Raw genomic sequence first — 13,112 nt, forward strand, 5'->3', positions numbered from 1 at the left:
CAATATGTTATACAGTAATGAATGCGTAAATATAAAAAGAGTTCGCAAATGCTTACATATGGTTCGCAGTGCCTATACAAAAATGGTATAAGGAAGCCAAACATTAAGTGTAGACATCAATCCAGAACTGGAGCTGACCATCTAACGACACTTATATCTTGAGGTTGATCTCAGGGTGGGGCTAAAAGTGCGATAAAATAATAAAACAGTACCGTACAGAACTATAGTTCTCACAGAGCATAATCGAAAATGTTAGTGTACATAAGCAGTGTAGTAAATAATACAAAAGCCCAATGATAAATCAAATAAGCAATGTCAACGACAAGCAGCACTATGGATGGGTAGTTTGGAAAGCTGCAGTTAGGTTAACAGCATGACAGCAGGTAACCTGTCAATAAAAACAAAATGAGAACCGCAGAATTGCGCTAGAAACTGTAAACGGGGTAAGTGCAGAGCCAATTCTCCAACATCGGTTAAAAAGGTGTCGGAAAGTGACTACAAAGGAACGGAAAAGTGGGCACAGTTCTATTATAGTGCAACAACTAGTGTTGTACTGAATGCAGGTCACAAGTGCGATTCGTGAAAGAAGTGAAACCAACGGCATGTATACCGTAAGTCTGGTGTAGAGATGTTAATAGCGTGGTAGCACGAAATAGGCCGAGCAAACTGTGCGCGAGGTGCACCAGTTGCTGAAAAGCGATAACTAGAGTAAATGGAGAAACAACTGTTACTCAGTAGTTAAGATTGTCAAAAATAACCATAGAAGAAAGGACACGTAGGCGTCACGGTATACTTTTGTTACAGAAGAATAACTAGTTCAGAAATGTACGCGAATTCCAAAACACGCTTGTTGAAGCAAATATGACGTGACATATGTGGTACGAAACTACACTGAGGTGAAAAAAGTCATGGAACAGCAATATGCACGTATACAGATGGCTGTAGAATAGTGTACACAAGACATAAAAGGGTAATACGTTGGCGAAGCTGTCGTTCGTACTCTACTGACTCATGTAAAAAGGTTTCCGACGTGATTATGGAAACACACCGGGAATTAAACTTTGAACGCGGATGAGCGACGTACGACAGACTTATCCGTTACGCAGAAATTTGTCGTTTACCGGCTGTGACAGCAGACGACCGACGTGAGTGCCTTTGCCACATCGCCTGCGACAACTCTCCTGGGCTCGTGACCATATCGGTTCGAATCTAGGCAACTGGAAGACAGTGGCCTGTCCAGTTAAGTCCTGTTTTCAGTTGGTAAGAGGTGATGATAGGGTTCGAGTGTGGGGCAGGCCCCACGAAGCCATATAACCTGTCAACAAGGCACTGTGCGAGCTGGTGGTGGCTCCATAATGGTGTGAGCTGCGTCTCCATGGAGTAGACTGGGTCCTCTGGTCCAATTGAACTTATATTTTACTGAAAATGGATATGTTCCTCTATCTGGAGACTATTTTCAGTCATTCACTGACTTCACGGTCCCAAACAACCATGGAATTTTTATGGATGACAATGTGCCATGTCACCAGGCCACAGTTGTTTGCAGTTGGTTTGAAGAACGTTCTGGAGAAACTGATCGCCTGACATGAACCCCATTCAAAGCATATGGGACGTAATCGAGAGGGCAATGCGTGCACAGAATCCTGAACCGGCACCACTTTGGGAACAATGGGCGACCGTAGATGTAGCATGCCTCAATGTTTGTGCAGGGGACTTCCAACGACTTGTTGAGTCCATGGTATGTCGAGTTGCTGCACTATGCCGGTCGACTGAAGGTCCTACACGTTATCAGGAGGTACCACATTACTTTTGTCACCTCACTGTAGTACAATAATTTGACTACCTGACCGTGAACGACTAAAAATGCTTATTAACAGTAAACACTACTTGTACCTAAAAAGAAGAGCATCTGTAACTTTAAGAACAGAATGTCTATATGTCTCTGTGGATGATATCTATCCCTGGGCCAGGGGACGGTGAGAGAAACGTGCTCCCGCATTTAAAGACGAGCATAATCTACGTGGTTTAGTAGCTGGTGGCTGCATCTTAGTGCTTAAGTGGTCTAAAAAAATGGCTCTAAGCACTATGAGACCTAAACATCTGAGGTCAACAATCTCCTAGACTTAGAACTACTTAAACTTAACTAACCTAAGGACATCACACACATCCATGCCCGAGGCAGGATTCGAACCTGCGACCGTAGCAGCAGTGCGGTTCCGGACTGAAGTGCCTAGAACCGCTCGGTCACAGCGGCCGGCACTTAAGTGGTCTAGTGTAGTACACAGTGCAGAGCAAACGCAGTACGTTGGGTCAACTGGGTATCAAGTAATATTACGAGCGAAAAGTACGTAGTTATTGCGCGACGTGCTGTCTTTGTCGTGTGATGGCTCGATGTGGATGCACATGTGTTCCGTGTAGGAGAGAACCTTTCTGATTTTGCTAATTACGTACCATGAACGTGACTGATTTGTATGCTTTATTGAAAAGAAGGTGATCTTGTTTTTATGATGTGGTGAGGGTGAATGATACGTTTTATGCCATTTGTACAAAGAAAGTTACCTTGTTATTATTCCCTGTGAGAGTGATTCATTTATGTGTTTTATTGTACAGAAACTCATATTGATATGTGTAGTTTATATATATATATATATATATATATATATATATATATATATATATATATATATTGATATGTGTATCTACAGGTAGTCCTGTAGGTAGTTAGTATAATAGTAAGTAGCTGTAGTGACCAGCTGATGGCGAGGAAAGTCATAGACTGCGTGCTATGTGGGTGATTTTAATTAAGTACGACTTATCTTAAAAGATAGATTAAGGAAAGGCAAACCTACGTCTCTAGCAGTTGTAGATTTAGAGAAAGCTTTTGACAATGTTGACTGGAATACTCTCTTTCAAATTCTGAAGGTGGCAGGGGTAAAATACAGGCAGCGAAAGGCTATTTACAATTTGTACAGAAACCAGTTGGCAGTCGAGGGGCACGAAAGGGAAGCAGTGGTTGGGAAGGGAGTGAGACAGGGTTGCAGCCTCTCCCTGAAGTTATTCAATCTGTATATTGAGCAAGAAGTAAAGGAAACAAAAGAAAAATTCTGAGTAGATATTAAAATCCATGGACAAGAAATAAAAACTTTGAGGTTCGCCGATGACATTGTAATTCTGACAGACAGCAAAGGACTTGGAAGAGCAGTTGACCGGAATGGACAGTGTCTTGAAAGGAGGATATAAGATGAACATCAACAAAACCAAAACGAGGATAATGGAATGTAGTCGAATTAAGTCGGGTGATGCTGAGGGAATTAGATTAGGAAATGAGACACTTAAAGTAGTAAAGGAGGTTTGCTATATGGGGAGCAAAATAACTGATGATGGTCAAAGTGTAGAGGATATTAAATGCAGACTGGCAATGGCAAGGAGAGCGTTTCTGAAGAAGAGAAATTTGTTAACATCGAGTATAGATTTAAGTGTCAGAAAGTCGTTTCTGAAAGTATTTGTATGGAGTATTGCCACGTATGGAAGTGAAACATGTACGATGAGTAGTTTGGACAAGAAGAGAATAGAAGCTTTCGAAATGTGGTGCTACAGAAGTATGCCGAAGATTAGAAGGGTAGATCACATAATTAATGAGGAAATATTGAATAGAATTGGGGAGAAGAGAAATTTGCGGCACAACTTGACTAGAAGAAGGGATCGGTTGGTAGGACATGTGTTGAGGCATCAAGGGATCACCAATTTAGTATTGGTGTGCAGCGTGGAGGGTAAAAATCGTAGAGGGAGACCAAGAGATGAATACACCAAGCAGATTCAGAAGGATGTAGGTTGCAGTAGGTACTGGGAGATGAAGAAGCTTGCACAGGATAGAGTAGCATGGAGAGCTGCATCAAACCAGTCTAAGGACTGAAGACCACAATAACAACAATATGATAGTTACACTTGTGACCTGTAGTTAATTGCAGAAGTTATGTTTATTGTCTTCTCCTTTGCATAGCCAGTTGGATTACATTGTAATTACCATTGCTGTTCCAAGTTGTATGTACTAGGGCACGTTTGATTGTAATGTTGCTATTTTGCTTCACTGAATTCTGTTCTGTTGCGTTGAAAGTATTTTGATTCTTATTCTCTTTTTGAACATTGTGGTCTACAACAATATAGGGCTGCAAAAAAAATTCTATTTGGTTGTTACTTTTCTGTCATCAATAAGATTTTATGTTCAGTAATTTAATTTTGATCCCACAACCGCACAACACCCTGCCTGAATTCCACTGCTTTCAAAGTTGTGTGTTGTGCTGATGTGGAGCCATAGCGTTATTAGCACTAGAATATAGACAAGAACAGTGTTTTGCCTAGTTATGTGCTGTTTCATTCACGGCTGCTAGAGACTTGCTTGGCAAGACCTGTAAGAAGGAGCTCTCTTATAAGGCAGTGTACAAAGCCAGGTACTGCCGAGCATTTTGGTGGAGCTGTCGCAGCTACTTATGCAGGTCATGGGCGGTTCTGCGCAGTTGACAGAGAAACAGGGAAAGTTGTGAAATTAGCGCTATTTAGTTAGTCTTCTCGAAGTCAGTAGTGCAGTTCGTGCTGTTTGCGTCATCTTTGCGGGATCAGCGGAGTTGTTTGGAAGCGAGGTCTACACATTATAGGATCGGAATTAACAATCTGTTGACAGTAGTTCACGAAAAGACTTGGAGTGCGCTCGATGAGTTACACGAGAGGCCAGACTAGAAGTAATAATTGATTAATTGTTAGTAGCAGTTCCCTTGCAATATATTGGGATGGATTTAGACTGAATCTTGGGACACTGTATGACACATCATCAGAAAGATGAGAGGCTGGAAAGGGAGGGTAAATCGTGGAGAACCCTGTTTCCTTAGACTCCCCACCCATTAGCAGCAATGCTCAGCGACAAGGAGTTTTTGGCAGATTCCGTAGCAGGTACTGTGAAACACTTGTCCAATATGGTATTACTGAGAGAACAAAAGGAAGTGTTCACATTAAGGGAAGTGAAACTTTTACAGCAAATGTATCCTCATGTTAGAGATGTAGCTTGGCCAGCAGGATAGGAAGGGCCATAGGTGGAATAGATACCACGGCAAATTTTCAACAACAGGTATGTAAGAGACTAGTTCTTCCATGGGCAATGCAGACATTGATTGATGTACATAATGGATGTGAACAGGGGCGATGTGAGCCACTTTCATAATTTGTTAAGAGGGTTCGCATATCGTGTGCAAATTCTGTATTGTGGTCACTAAAGCCGAGATGGAATCTCAAATTTTAGAAGTCATTAAAGCAGCAGATTGTTCATGGATTATTTTTGCCCAGACCGTTATAAATTGAGGGATTCAGAAGCATTAGTATGTGAAATGTAAAGGCTCAGATATGTTGATCAAGGTCGTGAGTGCAAACCCCAAGCAAGTAAGATAGGTGAAAGAGTGTTGCGAGAGTGGAGTTTAAAACCAAATGGTTGCTTCTTTGTGAGGCAGTGGAAAATTTTCAGCGGGACTGCTTACAGCGGAAGAAAGGGTTTGTTACTATCAGTTAATGGTGGTCTACTGGTGCAGCGAAGCATGTCCATTCTCTCGCTGCCCCTGTACGAGTTAAGGCTTGATTGACGCATCAGTAACGTACAGCATTTTTTTTTTTTTTTTTTTTTGGCTGGATTGATGTTGCCCACCAGAATTCCTCTCCTATACCAACCTTTTCATCTCAGAGCAATAATTGCACCATACGTTCTCAATTATTTGCTGGATATATGCCAGTCTCCGTTTTCCTCTACAGTTTTCACCCTCTACAGCTCCCTCTAGTACCAGAGAAATTATCCGTTGATGCCTTAACAGCTGTTCTATCATTCTGTCCCTTCTTCTTGTTAGTATTCTCCATACGTTCCTTTCCTCGTCGATTCTGTGGAGAACCACCTCATTTCTTACCTCAACAGTCCACCACAATTTTCAGCATTCTTCTGTAGCACCACACCTCAAATGCTTCCATTCTCTTCTTTTCTGGTTTTTCCACGCCCCATGTCCCACTACCGCAAAATGCTATGCTCCAAACGTACATTTTCAGAAATTTGTTCCTCAAATTAAGGCCAATGTTTGATTCTAGTAGATTTCTTGCGGCCAGGAATACCATTCTTGCCAGTGCTAGACCGCTTTTGATGTCCTCCTTGATCTGTCAGTTATGCCTTATTTTGCTGCTTTGTTAGCATCATTCCTTAACTTCAACTACTCTGTGGTCATCAGTCCTGAGGGTTCGCATATCGTTGTTCTCATTTTTACAGCTTACCAATACTGTCGTCTTTGTTCTGTTTACTCTCAGTCCATATTCTATACTCATTAGACTGTTCGTTCCATTCAGCAGATCCTGTAATTCTTCTTCACCTTCACTGAGGATAGCAGTGTCATCAGCGAATCTTATCATCGATATACTTTCACCCTGGATAATCATCCCACTCTTGAACCCTTCCTTTATTTCCCTTATTGCATCGTTGATATATAGATTGAACAGTGGGGGTTAAAGGCTACAGCCCTGTCTTACCCCTTTTTAATCCGAGCACTTCATTATTTGTCTTCCAGTCCTATTGTCACCTCTTGGTTCTTGTATCTACTGTATATTACCCACCTTTCCCTATAGCTTACCCCTATCTTTCTTAGAATTTCGAACATCTATTACCATTTTACATTGCCGCACATTCATAGCATTTGACGAAATCCTATGAACATGTCTTGATTTCTCTTTACTCTTGCTTCCATTACCAAGCGCAACGTCAAAACTGACTGGTGATATACAGGACATAAAATCCCGTCTGAGGCCGGCGATCATTTTTATGTTAATAATTCGCAACCAATACTGTACAATCGCAATAAAGTCATGAGATGTTCAATTGATTCTTTTATGAGAACATGTTACGCGTTTCGGGTTACACCCATCGCCAGACATCACAAACTTCAACTCCTTCGTAACCAACCAGGCGTACAGCCTTGACAACTCAAAGAAAGTGTCGAGTAACATGTTATTGCGGTTGTACAGCATTGGTTGCCAATTATTGACTCTCTGGTGCCTTTGACTTTCCTAAGGCCAAGCTAATCGTCGTCTAAGAAACCTCAATTATTTCTGACCATCTTCTGTATATTTTTCATGTCAACAACTCGGACGCATGAGGTGTTAACCAGGTTGCGCTATAATACTCGCACTTGTCGGCTCCTGCTATCTTCGGAATTATGTGGATGACGTTTTTCGAAAGTGTGAAGGTATATCGACAGCCTCATGCATTCTACACATCAACGTGAATTGTCATTTTGTTGCCACTTCTCCAGATGATTTTTGAAATCCCAATGGAATTGGTTCTGCCTTATCTGATGTTAAGTCTTCCAAAACTCTTTAAAATTCTGTTTTTAATACTGCATCGCCTATCTCTTCCCTGTAGACTCCTGTTTCTTCTTCTTGCACGTCATCAGACAAGCTTTCCCCCCTCTTAGAGGCCTTCAATGTACTCTTTCCACCTATCTACTCTCTCCTCTGCATTTAACAGCGGAATTCCTATGGTACTCTTGATATTACACCCAATTCCCCCTTTACTTTTAATTTCACCGAGACTGATTTGGCTTTCCTATATGCTGAATCATTTCTCTTTTGATTTCTTTACATTTTTCATGCAGACATTTCGTTTTAGCTTCCCTGCACTTCCTATTTATTTCATTCCTCAGCGACTTGTATTTCTCAATTTCTGAATTTCCCTGAACATTTCTGCACTTCCTCCTTTCATCGATCAGCTGAAGTATTTCTTCTGTTACCCATGATTTCTTCGCTGTTACCTTCTTTGTATCTATGTTTTCCTTTCCAACTACTGTGATTGCCCTTTATAGAGATCTCTATTCCTCTTCAACCGTACTGCCTAATGAACTATTCCTTACTGCTGTATCTATAGCCTTAGAGAACTCGACATGCCTTAGTTCTTCCGTATCCCACTTCCTTGCGTATTGATTCTTGGTGACTAATCTTTTAAATTTCAGCCTTCTCTTCATCACTACTAAATTGTGATCTGAGTCTATATCTGCTCCTAGGTACGCCTTAGAATCCAGTTTCTGATTTCGGAATCTCTTCCTGACCATGATATAATCTAACTGAAATCTTCCCGTATCATCCTGCCTTTTCCAAGTATACCTCCTTCTGTTGTGATTCTTGAATAAAGTATTCGCTATTACTTGCTGAAATTTATTTCAGAACTCAATTAGTCTTTCTCTTCCCTCATACCTTGTCCAAAGTACATCGTCTCTTGTAACGTTTTCTTCTAATCCTTCCCCTACAACCGCATTCCAGTCCCCCATGCTAGTAGGTTTTCATCTCCCATTACGTACTGTATTACCCTTTCAATATCCTCATATACTTACTCTAACTCTTCATCTTTAGCTTGCGTTGTTGGCATGCATACCTGGACTATCATTCTCGGTGTCGCTGCTGTCGATTCTGATAAGAACAATCCTATCACTGAACTGTTCACAGTAAATGACTCTCTGCCCTACCTCCCTATTCATAACGAATCCTACTCCCGTCATGCCATTTGCTACAGCTGATGGTGCTACTATATACTCGTCTGACAAGAAATCTGCAGAAAGAATTAATATTTGGGTCAACATCTGTAAAACTCTAATTCCTCTCTCTCAAACCCCACCCTATCAGGAGAGAGGGAGAATTTCAGCTTTAGCGAATCAAAATTTACGAAGTAAATGAGTATTTTTTTATTTATCCGTAAACATTTTCCCAACAAAAATTAGAACATGGATTTTCTTGAATTACAGCGCCAAATACCAAGACTCAAAACAAATGTTTAAGACAAAATGTACGTAGTTTTTTATGTGGAATCTGATTCTGCAACAAAAAATGTGGGCTCTCATTTGAAATTTTAAAGTTGCCTCCCGCCCCACCCCTAGGGGGCTGGGGTGGCGGGCTAATTTTAGCACCATCAGGTGTCCCCCTCGAAAATAACCAACATTAGGTTCTACACATTTTTTCGTGTGAAGCTTATTTTTCGAGTTATTCTTGTTTGTCAACTTAAAATTTACACCCTGTATATCAATGTAAAATGGACATAAAGAGTTACAAATGAATTTCCTAACTAATATTACTGATCAGTTGCCCAAATCTGCCCCTTTTCATGACTACCCGATCTAATATAAATAACGCGAGATGACTGACATCATCTCCGTACCAAACACTAGCAGACGCTACTTTTAAAGATGATCTACAGTGGCGTGCAACCTCAGTGGAAATAGAATTTACGTGATCACAGCGGTTTAGCTTTATAGACCTAATAAGCCGAAGCAATTAACAACATCACTGTATCTACTGCGTCCGTTGCGTCAGAGTGACGGTTCTCGTACACGTCTGCCTCGATGGAAGAACTCCAACCACAAAATAAAAAAACTCGTTCAAACACTAGTAAGGCAGAAGGCGATCCTCTGACTAGTATGATCTAATACTGCCTTCTCCTCTCTGTGTTCTACAGACAAGACACGCGAACACCCAGCCACAAGGACGGAATTCAGATAACGTCTCTACATGAGTATAAACAGAAGAAGTGCTCTTGGTCACTGAACAGTGCCTAACCGTTCTAACTATAAAATCTCCTGTGAGCAAATACAGCAAGTCAATCTATAACAGCAAAAGCTGATACTGAGCGACTGTCAAACACGGGCGCTCAAAACGGAAGACAATTCTCTCCACCGCTGGCTTCCCAGCAAAGCTCGTCTCCCTCCGTCGTAACTGCAGAAGGCGAATCATATTCTCGAAACCACGGAATATTCTACCTCTCTACAGATTTTGCCGAACGCCGACCAACCATATTTTAGTCTTTTATCGTCCAGCGCGGAAAGTTTGCGAGGAAATACCTATCCCTGTTAATTAGGAATTCATACAGTAGTACGCTTCTCAGAGTAAAAATCCTCGAAAATAACCCATCCTGCGTGATTTCCGAAGTAACGCTTCCTCGTTCCTCTCTGTAGCGTCAAAGATTTTCAGAGCTTCTGAAGTATTATCCTGTTATCCTTCCGGCCCCGCTACAATAACGACCGGCCGTTTCAACGCTGAGGTGTCCCGACCGTCCGTTTTGGCTACTTCTTGTGTTAAGCAGGACCAACACACCAGTGCGGGCTTTTCCACCCAGGACTTGAGTTACACCTGCCGTTTGATTTCCACTGGCGTTCCAACCTCTTCTAGTATAGGCAATCATTCATTACGTCGTTTTGATAATGAAGACACTCCATCACCTTTCATGCAATAAGCGTTAACAGCTACTCGTATTTACTAGGTGTATGTGACAATGTCAGTCTTCTTTAAATATACATACACTCCTGGAAATTGAAATAAGAACACCGTGAATTCATTGTCCCAGGAAGGGGAAACTTTATTGACACATTCCTGGGGTCAGATACATCACATGATCACACTGACAGAACCACAGGCACATAGACACAGGCAACAGAGCATGCACAATGTCGGCACTAGTACAGTGTATATCCACCTTTCGCAGCAATGCAGGCTGCTATTCTCCCATGGAGACGATCGTAGAGATGCTGGATGTAGTCCTGTGGAACGGCTTGCCATGCCATTTCCACCTGGCGCCTCAGTTGGACCAGCGTTCGTGCTGGACGTGCAGACCGCGTGAGACGACGCTTCATCCAGTCCCAAACATGCTCAATGGGGGACAGATCCGGAGATCTTGCTGGCCAGGGTAGTTGACTTACACCTTCTAGAGCACGTTGGGTAGCACGGGATACATGCGGACGTGCATTGTCCTGTTGGAACAGCAAGTTCCCTTGCCGGTCTAGGAATGGTAGAACGATGGGTTCGATGACGGTTTGGATGTACCATGCACTATTCAGTGTCCACTCGACGATCACCAGTGGTGTACGGCCAGTGTAGGAGATCGCTCCCCACACCATGATGCCGGGTGTTGGCCCTGTGTGCCTCGGTCGTATGCAGTCCTGATTGTGGTGCTCACCTGCACGGCGCCAAACACGCATACAACCATCATTGGCACCAAGGCAGAAGCGACTCTCATCGCTGAAGACGACACGTCTCCATTCGTCCCTCCATTCACGCCTGTCGCGACACCACTGGAGGCGGGCTGCACGATGTTGGGGCGTGAGCGGAAGACGGCCTAACGGTGTGCGGGACCGTAGCCCAGCTTCATGGAGACGGTTGCGAATGGTCCTCGCCGATACCCCAGGAGCAACAGTGTCCCTAATTTGCTGGGAAGTGGCGGTGTGGTCCCCTACGGCACTGCGTAGGATCCTACGGTCTTGGCGTGCATCCGTGCGTCGCTGCGGTCCGGTCCCAGGTCGACGGGCACGTGCACCTTCCGCCGACCACTGGCGACAACATCGATGTACTGTGGAGACCTCACGCCCCACGTGTTGAGCAATTCGGCGGTACGTCCACCCGGCCTCCCGCATGCCCACTATACGCCCTCGCTCAAAGTCCGTCAACTGCACATACGGTTCACGTCCACGCTGTCGCGGCATGCTACCAGTGTTAAAGACTGCGATGGAGCTCCGTATGCCACGGCAAACTGGCTGACACTGACGGCGGCGGTGCACAAATGCTGCGCAGCTAGCGCCATTCGACGGCCAACACCGCGGTTCCTGGTGTGTCCGCTGTGCCGTGCGTGTGATCATTGCTTGTACAGCCCTCTCGCAGTGTCCGGAGCAAGTATGGTGGGTCTGACACACCGGTGTCAATGTGTTCTTTTTTCCATTTCCAGGAGTGTATATACGATGTACAACCTATCAAATGATACTTAATTCCGATTGTAAATCACAGCGAAGTATGTAGATGAGTGCTTGTAAGGTGTGAAATTATAGCCACCTTACAACGCAACGGAATGAAGAAAGGAGGGAATAACATAAGCTAAAGCGAAATAAATTGAATCACGACTTCTGTAGCTACTCCCTACCTGTGACGGTAAATCACTCTTTGTAGGACCGATAGGCGCAACACAAATGGGCTACCACACCTCATCCCACAACACCAAATATACTGAAACGAGCTCGTATGGTAGCTAAACATCAACATCTTAGTCGCTGCAAATAGTGCTTTTAAGTCTGACTGCAAAAGGCAATTAGTTTATTTAGCTGAAAATTAAATTCAGAAATAAATGCACCATTTCTCCAGAAGGCGATCGCTTTCTTCCGTCTTGAAATGTAATGAAACTGGATGCAATATTCTCGTGAGCAAAGTCTTAACTGAACACATGTGAGGACGTGTGAGCCGGTCCCTGATCGATTGTCGAAGATCTCGGCCCTGATCGTGGCCGTCCTACCCTGTCACCTCTCTAGGGGCCAATAGAGTTGCAACCGACGACATACACTCCTGGAAATTGAAATAAGAACACCGTGAATTCATTGTCCCACTAAGGGGAAACTTTATTGACACATTCCTGGGGTCAGATACATCACATTATCACACTGACAGAACCACAGGCACATAGACACAGGCAACAGAGCATGCACAATGTCGGCACTAGTACAGTGTATATCCACCTTTCGCAGCAATGCAGGCTGCTATTCTCCCATGGAGACGATCGTAGAGATGCTGGATGTTGTCCTGTGGAACGGCTTGCCATGCCATTTCCACCCGGCGCCTCAGTTGGACCAGCGTTCGTGCTGGACGTGCAGACCGCGTAAGACGACGCTTCATCCAGTCCCAAACATGCTCAATGGGGGACAGATCCGGAGATCTTGCTGGCCAGGGTAGTTGACTTACACCTTCTAGAGCACGTTGGGTGGCACGGGATACATGCGGACGTGCATTGTCCTGTTGGAACAGCAAGTTCCCTTGCCGGTCTAGGAATGGTAGAACGACGGGTTCGATGAGGGTTTGGATGTACCGTGCACTATTCAGTGTCCCCTCGACGATCACCAGTGGTGTACGGCCAGTGTAGGAGATCGCTCCCCACGCCATGATGCCGGGTGTTGGCCCCGTGTGCCTCGGTCGTATGCAGTCCTGATTGTGGCGCTCACCTGCACGGCGCCAAACACGCATACGCCCATCATTGGCACCAAGGCAGAAGCGACTCTCACCGCTGAAGACGACAGTTTCCATTC

This window comes from Schistocerca piceifrons, chromosome 6 (genome assembly GCF_021461385.2).
Source record: "Schistocerca piceifrons isolate TAMUIC-IGC-003096 chromosome 6, iqSchPice1.1, whole genome shotgun sequence".
Classification (NCBI taxonomy): Eukaryota; Metazoa; Arthropoda; class Insecta; order Orthoptera; family Acrididae; genus Schistocerca; species Schistocerca piceifrons.